Raw genomic sequence first — 16,211 nt, forward strand, 5'->3', positions numbered from 1 at the left:
AGAAGGCCTCTCAACCCAGGTCACAGACACTCCAGAGAAAGCAACCAGCACCTCCTACTGGCCAGACAGAGAAACTGCACTCAGTAAAGCCTTTAGTGATCCCAAGCCCAAGTGAACCAGCCCCCCCCCCCCCCAACTCAAGGTCTTAGCATAACGAAGAAGGGTCAGTGGAAAGGTGGATCCATAGAAAAATTCCTGGAAGGGAAAGACCCCAACTCAGAGAGACCTGGAACCTCTGAGTAGAATATAATCTGGTCTGCAGCACAGAAAGACTTCCTCAAAGAAATAAGGAAGGAACTTAAAAATTTGGGAGAGACAGTACCTCGCAACAAGAAAACAAAACCTTAGAAAGTATAATTGGGCAAACACAAAAAGATAATAAATCTCTCAGATCATCAATTGGACAATTACAAAATGAGAACAATTCTCTCAGATCCTCAAATGGGCAAATGCAAAAAAATTAATTCTCTCAAAACCTCAATTGGTCAAATGGAAAGCTCTTTCAAAAGTACAATTGACCAATTGTAAAAGGAGTTGCAAAAGGTTAATGAAGAAAACTCCTCCCCCCAAAAAAAGAACAGAGTTGACAGAAACTAATGACTCCACGAGACAGCAAGAGTCAGTTAAACAAAATAAAAAAATAGAAAAAATAGAAGCAAATGTAACATACCTCATCAACAAAACCACTGACCTTGAGAATAGATCGAGGAGGGGCAACCTGAAAATTTTAGGACTTCCTGAAAACATTGTAGAGAAAAAAATCCTGGACTTAATATTACAGGATCTAGTGATGGAAAACTGCCCTGATATCATGGAATCGGAGGGCAAATTAGTTATTGAAAGAATACATCGAACCCCACCAGAAAAAGATCCTAAAATGAAAACACCAAGGAATGTTGTGGCAAAACTGCAGAACTATCAGATAAAAGAGAAAATCCTGCAAGCAGCCAGAAAGAAACAATTTAAATATCAAGGAGCCACAGTAAGGATCATGCAAGACCTGGCTGCATCAACATTATGGGATCGGAGGGCCTGGAACGAGATATTTTGAAGAGCACGGGAACTTGGAATGCCGCCAACAATCTACTTTCCTGCAAAGATGAGCCTACTCTTCCAGGGAAAAAGATGGACATTTAATGAAATGGAAGAATTCCAAAAAATTCTCATGAAAAGTCCAGAGCTAAACAGAAAATTTGGACATCAAACAGGAGGTTCAAGAGACACATGAAAAGGATAAAAAAGGGGAGGGGCAGTAAAAGGAAAAAAAATGCAATAAATGTAATTCTAATGGAGAGAATACACCTTGCCAGAAATGATGGACATTCATGACCTATCCATGAGATGACTATCTAATGGGATGTAACTGGCTTTAACCCCATTCGGGAGAAAGACTCTAATAACTCTCAGGAATTTAGACTCTATTCGATAGAATATACCGAACTAGAAGGGTCAGAAACTCAGAATTTTCTATGACTTAGATAGAATGTTCTAAAAAAAACAACACTACTGCCCTAAAAAGGGGGACAGGAAAGAGACGGGAGGAGGGAGGGAATTGAATGGGGGTAAATCTCGTTACACTAAGAGGTACAAAAAGCCTATGGTAATAGTGGGGAAAAAGGGAGCAGAGGAGAAACACGTGAATCTTCTTCTTATCAGACTTGGTTTAAGTCAACCTACACATACTCAGTTTACTTATAGAACATCTAACCTTTCAAGTATTAAAAGGGGAAAAGGGGAGGGGGACAGAGAAAGGGAAAGGGAGTGGGAGAAATAAGGGGCAATAAAAAAGGAAGGGAAGGGAAAAGGGAAAAAGGGAAAGGGGAAAGGGGAGGGTGTGATATAGGAGGTCAAACACACTGAAGGGGGTGGTTGTCAGAAACAAAAGAGTGGGGAATATGGATAAAAGGGGGGAAGGGGAAAAATACAAACAGAGGGAAGATAGCACGGAGGGCAATAAAGAATTAGTAATCATAATCTTAAATGGGAATGGGATCAACTCTCCCTTAAAACGTAAGCAAATAGCAGAGTGGATTAAAAACCAGAATCCTACAATATGCTGCTTACAAGAAACTCATTTGAAGCAGAGAGATACATATAGAGTAAAGGTAAAAGGTTGGAGCGAAATATATTTTGCTTCAGCTGAAGTAAATAAAGCAGGGGTAGCAATCCTTATCTCAGACAAAGCAGCAGCAAAAATAGATAGCGTTAAAAGAGATAAGGAAGGAAACTTTATCCTCCTAAAAGGTACCATAGACAATAAAGTCATTTCAATATTGAATATATATGCACCCAGTGGGACAGCATGCAGATTCTTAGAGGAGAAGCTGAAAGAATTACAGGAAGACATAGATAGCAAAACCCTCCTAGTGGGAGACCTCAACCTCCCGCTATCAGATCTAGATAAATCAAATCATAAAACAAACAAGAAAGAAATTAGGAAGGCAAATAGATTGTTAGAAAAATTAGATATGGTAGATTTATGGAGGAAACTTATTGGGGATGGAAAGGAATATACCTTTTTCTCTGCAGTACATGGAACTTATACAAAAATTGCCCATGTCCTAGGACATAAAAACCTAATGATCAACTGAAGAAAGGCAGAAATAGTGAATACATGTTTCTCAGATCACAATGCAATAAAAGTCATGTGCAATATTGGGCAAAGGAGATACAGACCCAGAACAAATTGGAAACTGAATAACCTCATTTTAAAACATGAGGGGACCAAAAAACAAATTATAAAAAGAATTAACCATTTTATCCTAGATAATGATGATAATGAAACAACATGACAAAGCCTATGGGATTCATTCAAAGCAACTCTCAGGAGATATATTATAGCTCTGAATGCTTATATGAATAAATTGGAGAAAGAGGAAATCAAAGAACTAAACATGCAACTAAAATAATTAGAGACAGAACAAATCAAAAATCCCCAATTAAGTACCAAATTAGAATTTCTAAAAATTAAAGGAGAAATTAATAAAATTGAAAGCAAAAAAACCTATTAAATTAATAAATGAAACCAAAAGTTGGTATTATGAAAAAACCTATAAAATTGATAAAGCTCTGGTCAATTTGATTAAAAAAAGAAAGAAGAAAACCAAATAGCTAGTATTATAAATGAAAAAGGTGAACTCACCACCAATGAGGAGGAAATTAAAGTAATAATTCAAAATTATTTTGCCCAACTCTATGCCAATGAATATGATAATCTATGTAAAATGGATGAATATTTACAACAATATAAGTTGCCCAGGTTAAATGAAGAAGAGATTAAATACCTAAACAACCCTTTCTCAGAAAAAGAAATTCAACAAGCCATTACTGAACTCCCTAAAAAAAAATCTCCAGGGCCTGATGAATTCTACCAAACATTTAAGAAACAATTGGTTCCAATCCTATATAAAACTCTTTGGAAAAATAGGGAAAGATGGAACTCTGCCTAACTCTTTCTATGAAACCATTATGGTACTTTTACCTAAACCAGGAAGAGTTAAAACAGAGAAAGAAAATTATAGACCTATCTCCCTGATGAATATAGATGCAAAAATCCTAAGTAAAATCTTAGCAAAATGATTACAACAAGTCATCACTAGGATAATACATTATGATCAAGTAGGATTTATTCCAGGAATGTAGGGTTGGTTCAATATTAGGAAAACTATTAGTATACTCAATTACATCAGCCCCATCTAAGTGGGGAGAGGTCAGGACTGGGAGCTAGGGCCTGTATAGTGATTCATTCATGAAAGAACAGATTTTTGGCCCTGGTGCACAAGGGTGTTGTGACTTGCTTCAACTTGGGGCCCATCGCAATGACCTCCCTCCTGGAGGGGAACTGAGAATAAGGAGTCAAGCCACCACTACCTTTTGCTTCCAGCTCAATTTTATTACTTCTTAGCTTCTACATATATACTGTTAGGTCTTGAGGGGTAGAACAAAGAAAATGAGGGAATGGGGATGTACAAGCAGTGTACATGCAGTATCTTGCATTACAGGATAAGGGGGTACATTGGGGTGAGTTGATAAAACACAGCTGTGTCCTGTGCCCTTGAGCTGTGGGGCAGAATGACCAGCTCCCACGGACTCCAGTGCACCTTAACTCTCAGGGCGGCATGCCAGCTCCTGAGACTGTCCATGTGGCAGGGCTGTTAGAATAGCCTGTGTTCCCACACAGGGGCTGTTTGATGTTGCTGGGTATTAGTTGTCTTGCAGGCCAAGAGGAAGAAATGGGGGGAAATAAGAAGGGAAAGGCATTTGGAATAGAGGGGGGTTGGTGAGAGAAATGAGGTGAGGGTATTATTGTAACATTACCTTGGGAAACCCCAAAGGGTTCTTTCTCTATTGGAGATAACCTGATGAGGTCTTCGAATATTTCTCATGGGGGTTGGCTTCAGAGAGATCCCTTTGATATCCTGTAGATATATGAGTTATCTCCCTAAGCATCTGAAAGTAAGAATATGACCTACCTTTACACCTTAGGCACCTAAGAATATGTCCTAAATGCATATTGTACAGAGAAGATATAGGAAACATGATCATGAAGGAGCAATTGGCAGCCCAAAGGACATGATCTAATCACTGTCTATACCTGGCATTTGGGGTAGTATTTTTAAAGCTTTTCAAAGACTTTCATATGCTTCACTTCCATAGTTACATGGTGTCTCCCTGATAAAGCAAGGGAGATCTCACGTATACCATGTCACAGATCTCAAGAGAAGAGATCCCATGGAGAGGAAAATATTGACTTTCTGTATGTAACAGAGATACAAGTTTAGAGAAATCTGAGAAGATATGTGTGAGCTAATTTGCTAATGCACAGTGGAAGTAGCAGTACTAGAACAAATTGGTATCATCAGACAACTTTGATAAATTGAAGTCTAGGACTAATACAGTTACCATCCCTGATTCCCATGGACTGACAACTGAATCCAGATCTTTCCATATTACCATGATTTCATGGATGTGCAGAATTTTCACAGAACAGAGGCCTTCTAGCAACAGAAATTACGCTTTAGCTAAGGTCTTGAGAGAGAGAGGGTCCTATTGTTAGTAAGTGTTTGGGGCATAATTAAATCAACATCTTCCTAGGAACAGCTGGGTAGTGCAATTGATTCCTGTCAGAAAGGTGAGAGAATGGTATAGTGAGGGAGACATTTTTGGGAACCTTGACTATGTGACAATTTGTTTTGTTTGACTGTACATTCGTTGCAAGGGATTTTTGGTGTTTTTGCTTATCACCTAGGAAAAGGGGAAATTTTGAAGGAAAATAAGTAAAGGATTTTAAATTGAAAATGGCATGAAATGGGTCAGCTACATGGTGCAGGGGAGAGAGCATTGACCCTCCAGTCAGGAAGACCTGATTTCAAATCTGGCCTCAAGATACTTAATGGTTGTCTAATTGTGTGACCTTGGGCCAGTCACTTAATACCATGGCCTTAAATAAAAAAATAAAAATAAAAACAACAAAATAAAAGAAAAATAGAATGAAAGTAAAAATTATGTGTCATCTCATCTAGCTAGAGAACTCTGGAGTCAGGAAGTTTGTTGCTATTGCTATTGACTCTTCATGACCTTATTGGAGGTTTTTTGAGCAGAGATTTTGAAATGATTTGTCATTTCATTTTCAATGTCATTTTACAGATGAGGAAACTAAGGCACACAGGATTAAGTAACTAGACCAGAGTCAAAGAGCTAATAAATATATGAGTGCAGATTTGAACTCAGGAAGAGTTTTCCTGACTTCAGCTCTATCAATTGCACCACCCAGCTGTTCCTAGGAAGATCTTGATTTAATTGTGCCCCTAACACAAACAATAGGACTCTCTCTCTCTCTCTCTCTCTCTCTCTCTCTCTCTCTCTCTGAGCCCTAAGCTACAGTGTAATTTCTGTTGCTAGAATGCCTCTGTTATGTGAAAATTCTGCACATCCATGAAATCATGGTACCATGGAAAGATCTGGATTCAGAAGACCCCAGTTTGATGCTGGCCTAGTTATCTGACTTTGGGTCCTCAACTACAATGCATTCGTGTTGGGTTTTTATTTCCCATAAAGCATCCTAAATGTCAGGATCCCAAAGTAAAAATTGTTTTTCAGGGATCTTTCATTACAATGGGGGAGAAAAAACAATTTTATAAAAGTATTCTCATAATACAAAGTTAAAGTAAGATGGAAGTGGTAGAAAATCAGTAAAGACTTTGTCTAGGAGGAGGTTCAGAGGTACATCATTGTATTGTGATTTTAAATGAAGTTCAGATTCGTTCCTGCAAATGACACTTTCACTGACACTCGTAAAAAAATGAAAGTATTTTAATTACACAACACAAGGAATAGATTGATTACAATAACATCCAATACAGCAACTAATACATTAAAGACAATGGGTTAGTAATACTATAATCAAAGTAGAAGAAAAAGATAAAGATAACATCACCAATTCCGGGGAGCACCAACTCTGAACAGTCCGTGGCTGGGGGGTTCCCAAGTTCTTGTCCAGCCTTTCTGCTAAGTCCCGGTTTGGGAAAGAAAGGAAGAAAGAAGGAAAGAGAGAGAGAGAGAGAGAGAGAGAGAGAGAGAGAGAGAGAGAGAGAGAGAGAGAGAGAGAGAGAGAAAAGTCCCAGGCAGAATCAATTCTCCATGGGTGAGATTCCTGCCAATGCTTGGAGCCTCAGAGTATTTATCAGTGGAGAACAGAGAAGGCTAGATGCTAATTTAGTTGGGAGGGAGTTCCTTTAACAGTAATATGGGAAAAGCCTACAAGTCTAGCAGTTTGAAGACTTCAAGGAAATGCCATAGGGGGCTGGAAGATTTTACTTTGAACAAGGTCAAGACTGTGAGAATAGCCAGTTCTGCCCAGTACTACCTGTGTATTCCAAGGAGTGGCTGGCTCCTTGAGTCTTTGGAATGCAGCCAAATCACCTATGGAATTTCAGGGGGGTAAATTTGTGAGGAAGGCATATCCTCATACAGGCTCTAGAGAACTTACTTATAAGAAAACTTCATTTTCTTATTCATTTGGCCTTAAGGTCACGAGAAATGTATGAGGATGGGACTATAGGAGTAAACCTATTGTAAATTTGTTTCAGTTTAATGTACATATAAAAATTACGAAGGCATAATAATAACAAGAAAATCATTAACAACAATATAGGAATAGCTAAACTGTTAAACTATCTAGTAGCAGTTGCTGGTTTAAACAGGAAATCATACCAATGGTGATTAGTATCAGAAGTTACTAAATGAGAGGCCTCGACTAAATGTCCTGCAACTGTGTGAGTCTGTATTGGATGTTCATTCAAAGCTCGCTGATCAGGCTCTAACAGCTTCTTTAGGACATAAGATTGATTACGAATAGCAATTAAAGGTTGTAAAGATAAAGAAGTATGGGGAAGAGATAACAATTTGGGTACCCAAGTCAAATTCTTAACAACAACATCTGTATGAGGGGAAAAGTAAAAATCATCACCCTGCCAGTGTAAAAAAGAGATGTTAGTAAAACATCCAGAAAAGGGAGGTTTCTGAGAGACAGAAGCTAAATCAGGACTATTATTAGAGGTTAAACAAATGTGTTGAGAAGATACTTCATATAACATTGAAAAGTTGGAAAAAGGATAGACAGTTAAGTCACAAAGGTTAGAGGAGTGTGAGAGAAGGCAGGGCTCCAACCACGTATACATCATCTCACACAGGATGCCTTTGTTAGTGAAAGTACAGTTCTGTAAAGTATAAGTTACATTGTCTTGATCTATATAGTTACTATTTTATGGGGTAAAGCAAAATAATCATGTAACACAAAAGGAATCACATGGAATTGACACATCATTTTCCATATATGAACTTGATAATATACTACAGTCCCACTACACCAAAGGGAGGTACACTGAGCTCATTCAGGCTTGATCTGTTTCCAATAATTTGCCATATAGGGTAATGCTACATCCCAAATGTTGGTATCTCCTTCTTTTAATAACCTTTGAGCATTCTCTTTTTGTATTAAAGTGTACATGTTTTGCAAAGAACATTTGGTCCAATTAAACAGGGCACTTACATTAGCATCAATCTGTATATTAGCTAGAATGCTATCATTAAAAACTTGTAAGAATTGCCCTTGGTATTTTAAAGTATTTTGGTGTGGCAGGATCGTCGTGGGCAACCAATTAGCATTAATTGTCAAAGCTGGAGATACATCCTGTCCAGCACTGCGCAGTCTGCTGGCCAAGGTCTCAAGATCTATAGAATTTACTATACCCAAACCTGTTCCTGCCCTGCCAAGTAGGGTGTCATACCAGGCTCTTTTAAATCTAGTACAAGGCAATAAAGGTGGAAAGGACACATTATAATGAAGTACAATTTTGTGCTGAGCAATAGAGGCATTAATACATGATTTTGGGACACGAACAACAGATAGAGATAGAGGATGATCAGTGGGTGGTGTTTTGGGCAATAATAATGAATAATGTACTGAAGTATCGCAATTGGTTATTACAGAAGCATTGATGCAAAACAAATATTGATTATTAAGGGGAATAGTTATATTAAGGGTGGAGTTATTTATATTCCATGTAGTACAATTTTCAGTAAATCTTTGTCTTATTACTTTATCCCGTAATGTTGGGAGCGTAAAGTGGAGAGGAGTAATACAACATGAGAGATTAACCAATGAAGAGGTAAGAATAGTTATAGGAGAAGGTCCTGTTAGGAGGGCAGACATAGGTAATGGGGCTCTATAAAATTTAGCATCAGTAGTAGATCAATTAGCAATAGTCCAATTAGCAATATTACATTTGCTGTATGCAGGACAGATGAAATCTCCTTGTTGTCTAGATTTAGTGATGTATTTCAATGTCAACCAGATCTGGATTCCTGAATTTGCTAGTTGAGCTCTTGGAGTCCAAGTCTGTGCTTCCGTATAAAGCCAGAAGCCTATGAGACACTTAATTGTGAATAAACATCTGGGTTAATGGAATGTAGTACCAAGAGTTACCTCCTGAATAACAAGCAATAACTGTGTTGTTATTCCCTTGAGCTATTAACTCAGCTGGCCTAGGAGCTTCTGTAGGATGTCTTTTTATCCATACTTTAGTTCCTGGGATTATCTTCTTAGGTACCCAGTGTATTTCATCTTAGCTACCATATCCTCGATCCCCTCTGGTAATTTTATCAGGGGATTGATTTCTTTTTATCCAGTGTCCAATGAGGTATGGTAATACAACCATCTGACATATCTTCTCCCTGGTCTTACAGAAGTAGGTTTCAGACACATAGGGATTATGTAAACAAACTGTAATTTCTCCTCTATAATCATTATCTATCACTCCTCCTAGTACATGCATTTGTTCCTTATTGGCCAAGCTGGATGTAGAGAATAGCTGACCATAATAACCAGTAGGTAGTTTGACCCCAATACCAGTATTACATAATAATTGGCCTTGAGGTTTTGTTTCCACATCATGCACTACATATAAATCATAACCTGCGGACCCAAGTGAGGCCCTCCAAGGTTCCCTAGCATTGTTATGAAATTTCCACCATTGTATGGTAGGAATGTTAGATGCTTTCCTTATTTGTAAGTTATGAGTCATCATTCTGGACAATGGAGTACCTTCTCCATCAGCCAATGGTCTACTATTCAATTGCTTCAAAGCTTAAAATAGATTTTCCTTCCATTTATTCAAATTATTGCCTCCTAATTTTTTCCTCAACTTTTCTTTCAATAAGCCATTCATTCTTTCAATAGATCCAGCTGCCTGTGGATAATAAGGGATGTGATATATACATTTGATATTATTATGCCCACAGTAAATATCAATTTCTTTTCCTTTAAAATGAATGCCATTATCACTTTGGATTTGCATGGGGGTGCCATAATATAAGGAAATAATATCAATAGTCTTACAAGTATTCTTTTGAGTTGCTCGTCTATATGGGCAAGCAATTAATATTCCTGAATAGGTGTCTACACAAGTACAGGCATATTGGCACCCTTGATTTAGGGGCAATGGGCCTATATAATCTATCTGCCAAATTTGGACAGGCAAAGTGCTTCCAGCTAATTCTCCAGTTACAGTCCGAGGTACAGAGCACTGACTGAAGAGCTGGCATTGGGGGCACTCCAGAGTTATCTGTTTAAAAATATCTCAGGGAATATTAATTCCTCTAGCCAATGCCCACCTGTAAGATGCAAGAGCGCCAAGATGACCTGCAGTAATGTGAATCCATTTTCCCAGCGTCAAATCATCCCTATTCCCCAGGGGCATCATTTGCAGGAATTTTTCTTCTGCTTTTAAGAGTTCATCAGCTTGGGCATTATACTCACGTTCCAGAGTGGCCACACACTGGCATGGGTATCTACATGAAAGACTGAGACATTAGTATACTGGACCCAAATACATTTATCTTTCCACATGTCATAAGCCCAAACTTGTTTCCCATAAAAATTCTAATTTTTTTTGCATGTCACATGGTCATCTAAGTGGTCAGGCCATTTGCCACTACCCAGGTGTCTGAGGAAAAAGAAAATATGACATTGTTTCCCCTTCTCCTATTTCAATACTTGACAGACAGCCATCAGTTTTGCCCACTGACTGCTTTCCTGTTCTTTCTAAAATATTAATTGTTACAGCCTTCCAATGCCTAATTTGTCCTAAATATTCAGCAGAGCTATCGGTTCACCAAGTGTGTTTCTTTTGTTCAGTACTCAAGGCATTAAATCCTTGATTCCATTTGACTGGTGAAACTGCCTTAAGGGGGAGTGGTCAGTGGAGACTGCACTGAGGTTAATTCAGATACTTTCTCAGGCAGGGGAAAGACACCAGATTCTCATTGTTTAGTTCTGTTCTGTATGTACTATTTCCATTTAATTATACTGGACTTCTGTGCATGTCCTATCATATGAGAGATCAGAGTCTCCATTTATCCAGCTCATAATAGTTATTTGGGGCCTTAACAAAACTTCATGATTTAAAGGGAAACTGTTCCGTTTCTACTAATGCCCAATATGCAGCTACCAATCATCCAAAAGGAGTATAGTTCTCTCCCACAGGTAGCAGTCTAATATATAAAATAAAATTTTTTTAATTGCTCCAATCATCTTTAAGAACACATATCAATTTAGTACAAATCTAGGTTGCCCAATCCCAGAAGAAATTCCATAACTTATTAGTTGATTCATAGTTCTCTATGTTCTTTCCTACTTTACATTGATTTTAAATGAATTTTCAAAACTTCCAAAACCAACATCTTATTCATACAAAGTCAAACTTACTCATACCTTCATTCTACATGCTTTAACTTTCATAAATTAAAAAGAACTCAACCTTCTCTGTGCCTCCTCATTTTTCTTTGCACCCCTTTCATTAATCACTTCACAGGTCCTTAAATCCAGTATTCAGACTACACAACTTGCATTTTCTCTCAACATACTATCTAAGCATATTTCAGACTTCATTCACCCCTTCCTCCTCTTCTTCTTTTATTTTAACAGATACTGTTCATGACCAGATCCAATGATTTATTTAAAACCTTACTTTTGCATCTAAATAGGCATAGTTCTATTTACAAATTCTTGGGCAAGATTTTTTCAATGTCCCTAATTCCCTTGTATATTTAAAATTTTACAGATTGTGATGGTCATTGTACTTTTGCAAGAATAATTTTTCATCAGGTAAATTGAGAGGTATCCCCCTTAAAATGTACTAATATGTACTTTGGGAGAAAGAGAACAATCATCACTGAGTACTCCTTATTTGGGTAATTGGCCTACCTTCATCATTATTTTAACTTGTTTTACCTAAATTTCTTTTTTTTTAAATATACTAGGATTGCTATCCATCAAAGAGGTCTCGCCCCAGTTTCAAAACAAAACAGAACAAAGAACTAAACTTTAGTAATTAACCTTATGAGAGACCGAGCAATAGACTGACCAGCAGCATGTTCATCACTCCTATATCGAGATTTATTGCCATCAGTATATGTGTAGTTGCCTAAGTTCTTCAGTTGGGAGAGTTTGTCCAAAACTTCTGCCAGAGAATTCCCTGCTTTCACTAAGAAGCAATATCGTTCCAAGGGGGCACCCTCTGGATTAAGGTATTATAAGCGGGCTGCTCCAACTAAAACCAAATCATATGTATCTGCATCCCCCACCATAGTATGAACTTTCTTTTTATCAATCTCCCTCTTTTCTTTTTTTCTTTTTTTATATACATTTACCCCTGTAAATCAATCAATTCTTCCTCCATTTGAACTTTCTCTTCCTCCTTCTTGTCCAAAGCCTGACATACCTGCAAATGCCATTCATCTCCTTTCCCTTTTCTATGGTAATTTTACTTAAGCACTTAGTAAGTTGGCCAGGCTTTCCATCCCTAAAGCTGCTTTCCCAATTTTCACAAAAGCCTGTATTCTGAGCCCAAACCTTTGCTAAAGAAGAAAAGGTGGGTTTATCCCATCCCGGTACTTCAACAGGGACGGGGGTCTCTATACTTGTCTTAAATAGCATTTGCACGAGTCCTGCTGACTACACCAATTTATGTATTGTGATTTGAAATGAGGTTCGGATTCGTTCCTACAAATAACACTCTCACTGACACTCATAAAAACATGAAAGTATTTTAGTTACACAACACAAGGAGTAGATTGATTACAATAACATCCAATACAGCAACTAATACATTAAAGACAATGGGTTAGTAATACTATAATCAAAGTAGAAGAAAAAGATAAAGATAACATCACCAATTCGGGGGAGCACCAACTCTGAACAGTCCGTGGCTGGGGGGATCCCAAGTTCTTGTCCAGCTTTTCTGTTAAGTCCCGATTTGAGAAAGAAAGGAAGAAAGAAGGAAAGAGAGAGAGAGAGAGAGAGAGAGAGAGAGAGAGAGAGAGAGAGAAAAGTCCCAGGCAGAATCAATTCTCCTTGGGTGAGATTCCTGCCAATGCTTGGAGCCTCAGAATATTTATCAGTGGAGAACAGAGAAGGCTAGATGCTAATTTAGTTGGGAGGGAGTTCCTTTAACAGTAATATGGGAAAAGCCTACAAGTCTAGCAGTTTGAAGACTTCAAGGAAATGCCATAGGGGGCTGGAAGATTTTACTTTGAACAAGGTCAATACTGTGAGAATAGCCAGTTCTCCCCAGTACTACCTGTGTATTCCAAGGAGTGGCTGGCTCCTGGAGTCTTTGGAATGCAGCCAAATCACCTATGGAATGTCCGGAGGAGGTGGGTAAATTTGTGAGAAAGGCACATCCTCATACAGGCTCAAAAGAACTTACTTATAAGAAAACTTCATTTTCTTATTCAATCATGAAGAAAAAGCGGGACTGACTCCCAAGGGCTGGAGAGAGAATGAAAATTAATTCCAGAGTTGAGCCAGAGGCAATGCAAAGAACAGACTTGAGAGATAGTGTTTCCTAAGCACAGAATTAACTACAGGCTAAATGATGCAGAAGATAAAACATTGGATCTGGAATTAGGAAGACTTGAGTCCTGGTCCAAATTCAAGATACTAGATGTGTGTATGTGTGACCCTGGGGCATGTCACTATTTTTCTTAAGATATCCTCATTTGTAAAATGGGAATAATAGACTCTAGCTCCCAGGGTTTTGTGAAAATTAAATGAGATAATAACCTTGGTAGTTGTTTCTATTGTCAGGTACATTTGACAAAGTTAAATAAGTTTCTAAACCTTTGCATTTCGGGTAAAAAGGGAAAATACTGGTTTTTTCATCTACCTAAGAGTTATAAATCTGAATGTAGTATCTGTGGGGAAATATGTCAGTCTGCCTTGTCAAGGCCTCCTCTTCTTTGGTAACTAAATTTTAATGAATGATGGAGTCAAACAACAAAGCACCGAAACAAGAAATTTCACCAAGACATAATACCAAACCAAATGGGTTTCTGACAAAACAGTTAACAGGGGAATATAACTCTAGATATCTACATGAATTAAAATAGGGAAAGAGGAGATCAATGGAGTAGGCAATGAAATGAAAAAATATAGAGTAGAACAAATTAAAAAATCAACTAAATACTAAATTTGAAAATGTGAAAAACAGAAATTTATCAAAATAAAAGTAAAAGTATTAAATGAATCACTCAAACTAGAGTTGGTTTTAGAATAAAACCCACAAAATAGATAAACTTGGTTAATGAGAATTTTTTTTAGTTTTTTACAAAGCAATGGTTTTAAGTGAAGTGCCCAAGGTCACCCAGCTAGGTAATACTTATGTGTCTGAAGCCAGATTTGTACTCAGGCCCTCCTGACTCCAGGGCTAGGGCTTGATTAAGATGGACCACTTAACTGCACCAGTTAATTAGCTGTAACAAAGAAGGAAACATAAATGAATGGAAATGAAAAAGGTTAATTCACCACTTCAGAACGATTTTGCCCTACTATAGGCCAAGGAATTTGATAATATCAGTCAAATGGATTAAGGCTTACAAAAAAATAAACTGGTTAGGTTAAAAGAACTGGAAATTAAATACTTAAATGCTCAGGAAAGTGAACTCCCATTCACAAAATCATTAAGAAAAGCATCTTGTCCTGATGGGTCCCTGAGTGAAGCTGATCAATTTTTCCTTTTTTTTATTTAGGTTTTCTCAAGGCAATGGGAGTAAGTGCTTGCCTAAGGCCACAGAGCTAGGTAATTATTAAGTGTCTGAGGCCATGATCAAATTTTGAAGGAACAATCAATTCCATTGGATATAAACTATTTGGAAATATAAGGAAAGGAGTTCTGCAAACATTTTTCTGACACCAATTGGCTGTGGATATCTAGAGCAGAAAGTGTCAAAACAGAGAAAGCAAAGTTTTGATCAATTTAACTGAGTATGGATGCAAATGTTTTAGCAAGTTTTAGGAAAAATTTAATGGTTAGAACAAGTTATGACTAGGATGATATACCATGATCAAAAGAATTTATACCTGTAATGCAAGGTTGGTTCAATTTTCATGATCTCTTGAGGGTATTGACCCAGTAGTGGTATTGTTGGATCAAAGGGTATGCACATTCTTATTGCCCACTGCGCATAATTCCAAATTGCCTTCAAAAATGTTTGGATTAGTTCACAGCTCCACCAACAATGTATTAGTGTCCCAGATGTCCCACAACCCTTTCAACATTGATCATTGTCATTTCTGGTCATATTGGCCAGTCTGAGAGGTATGAGGTGGTATCTCAGAGGTGTTTTCATTTGTATTTCTCTAATAAGTAATTATTTGGAGCAGTTTTTCAGAGGACTATGGATTGCTTTGATTTCCTCAGTTGTAAATTGCCTTTGCATATCCTTTGACCATTTGTCAATTTGGGAATGGCTTGGTTTTTGGAAATTTGACTCAGTTCTCAAACTATTTTAGAAATGAGTCCTTTCTCAAAAATATTAGTTGCAAACATTGTTTCCCAATTTACTACATTTCTTTTCATCTTGGTTGCCATGGTTTTGTCTGTGCAAAAACTTTTTAATTTAAAGTAATCAAAATTATCTAGTTTGGGTATGTTTTTGTTTGTTATTTTAGATTTTTCAAGGCAATGGGGTTAAGTGGCTTACCCAAGGCCAGATGGCTAGGTAATTATTAAGTGTCTGAGGCTGGATTTGAACTCAGGCACTCCTGACTCCAAGGTCAGTGCTCTATCCACTATCTACATCTAGTTTGTTTTTTATGATGTCCCCCACCTCTTCCTTGGTGGAGAGAGAAATCCATCCCATTCACAATAACTCTAGACAATATAAAATACTTGGGAGTCTTCCTGCGAAAGTAGACTCAGAAACTCTGAAAACTACAAAACTCTTCTCTCACAAGTAAAATTACATTTAAAAAACTGGACAAATATCAACTGCTCATGGATAGGCCAAGCTAATATAATGAAAATGACAATTCTACCTAAAGTAAACTACCTTTCTAGTGTCCTACCAATCAATATTCCTAAAAATTACTTGACAGAAAAAAATTGTAAGTAAATTCATATGGAGATGTAAAAAGTCAATAATTTCCAGGGATTTAATGAAAAAAAAAGTTCAAAAGAAGGTGACTTGGCCCTACCAGATCTAGAATTATATTGTAAAGGATCCATCATCAAAACTGTCTGGTATTAGTTAAGAAATAGAGTAGTTGATCAATGGAATAGACTAAGTGCAATAGCAGGAAATGATTACAGTAATCTGCTGTTTGATAAACCCAAAAAGCCCAGCTTGTGGAATAAAAACTCTCCGATAAA

The 16,211-nt window shown here is 37.4% G+C and overlaps 1 long non-coding RNA gene across 1 annotated transcript; it reads right to left on the reverse strand.

The window, feature by feature from the left end:
• Positions 1-6,296: 6,296 nt before the first annotated feature.
• On the reverse strand, positions 6,297-13,982 carry LOC141493408 (uncharacterized). Its single transcript, XR_012470205.1, has 2 exons — positions 12,733-13,982; positions 6,297-10,350 (listed from the first exon to the last, which is right to left on the reverse strand). It is a non-coding gene; the product is annotated as an uncharacterized LOC141493408 (long non-coding RNA).
• Positions 13,983-16,211: the final 2,229 nt, after the last annotated feature.

This window comes from Macrotis lagotis, chromosome 7 (assembly GCF_037893015.1).
Source record: "Macrotis lagotis isolate mMagLag1 chromosome 7, bilby.v1.9.chrom.fasta, whole genome shotgun sequence".
Classification (NCBI taxonomy): Eukaryota; Metazoa; Chordata; class Mammalia; order Peramelemorphia; family Peramelidae; genus Macrotis; species Macrotis lagotis.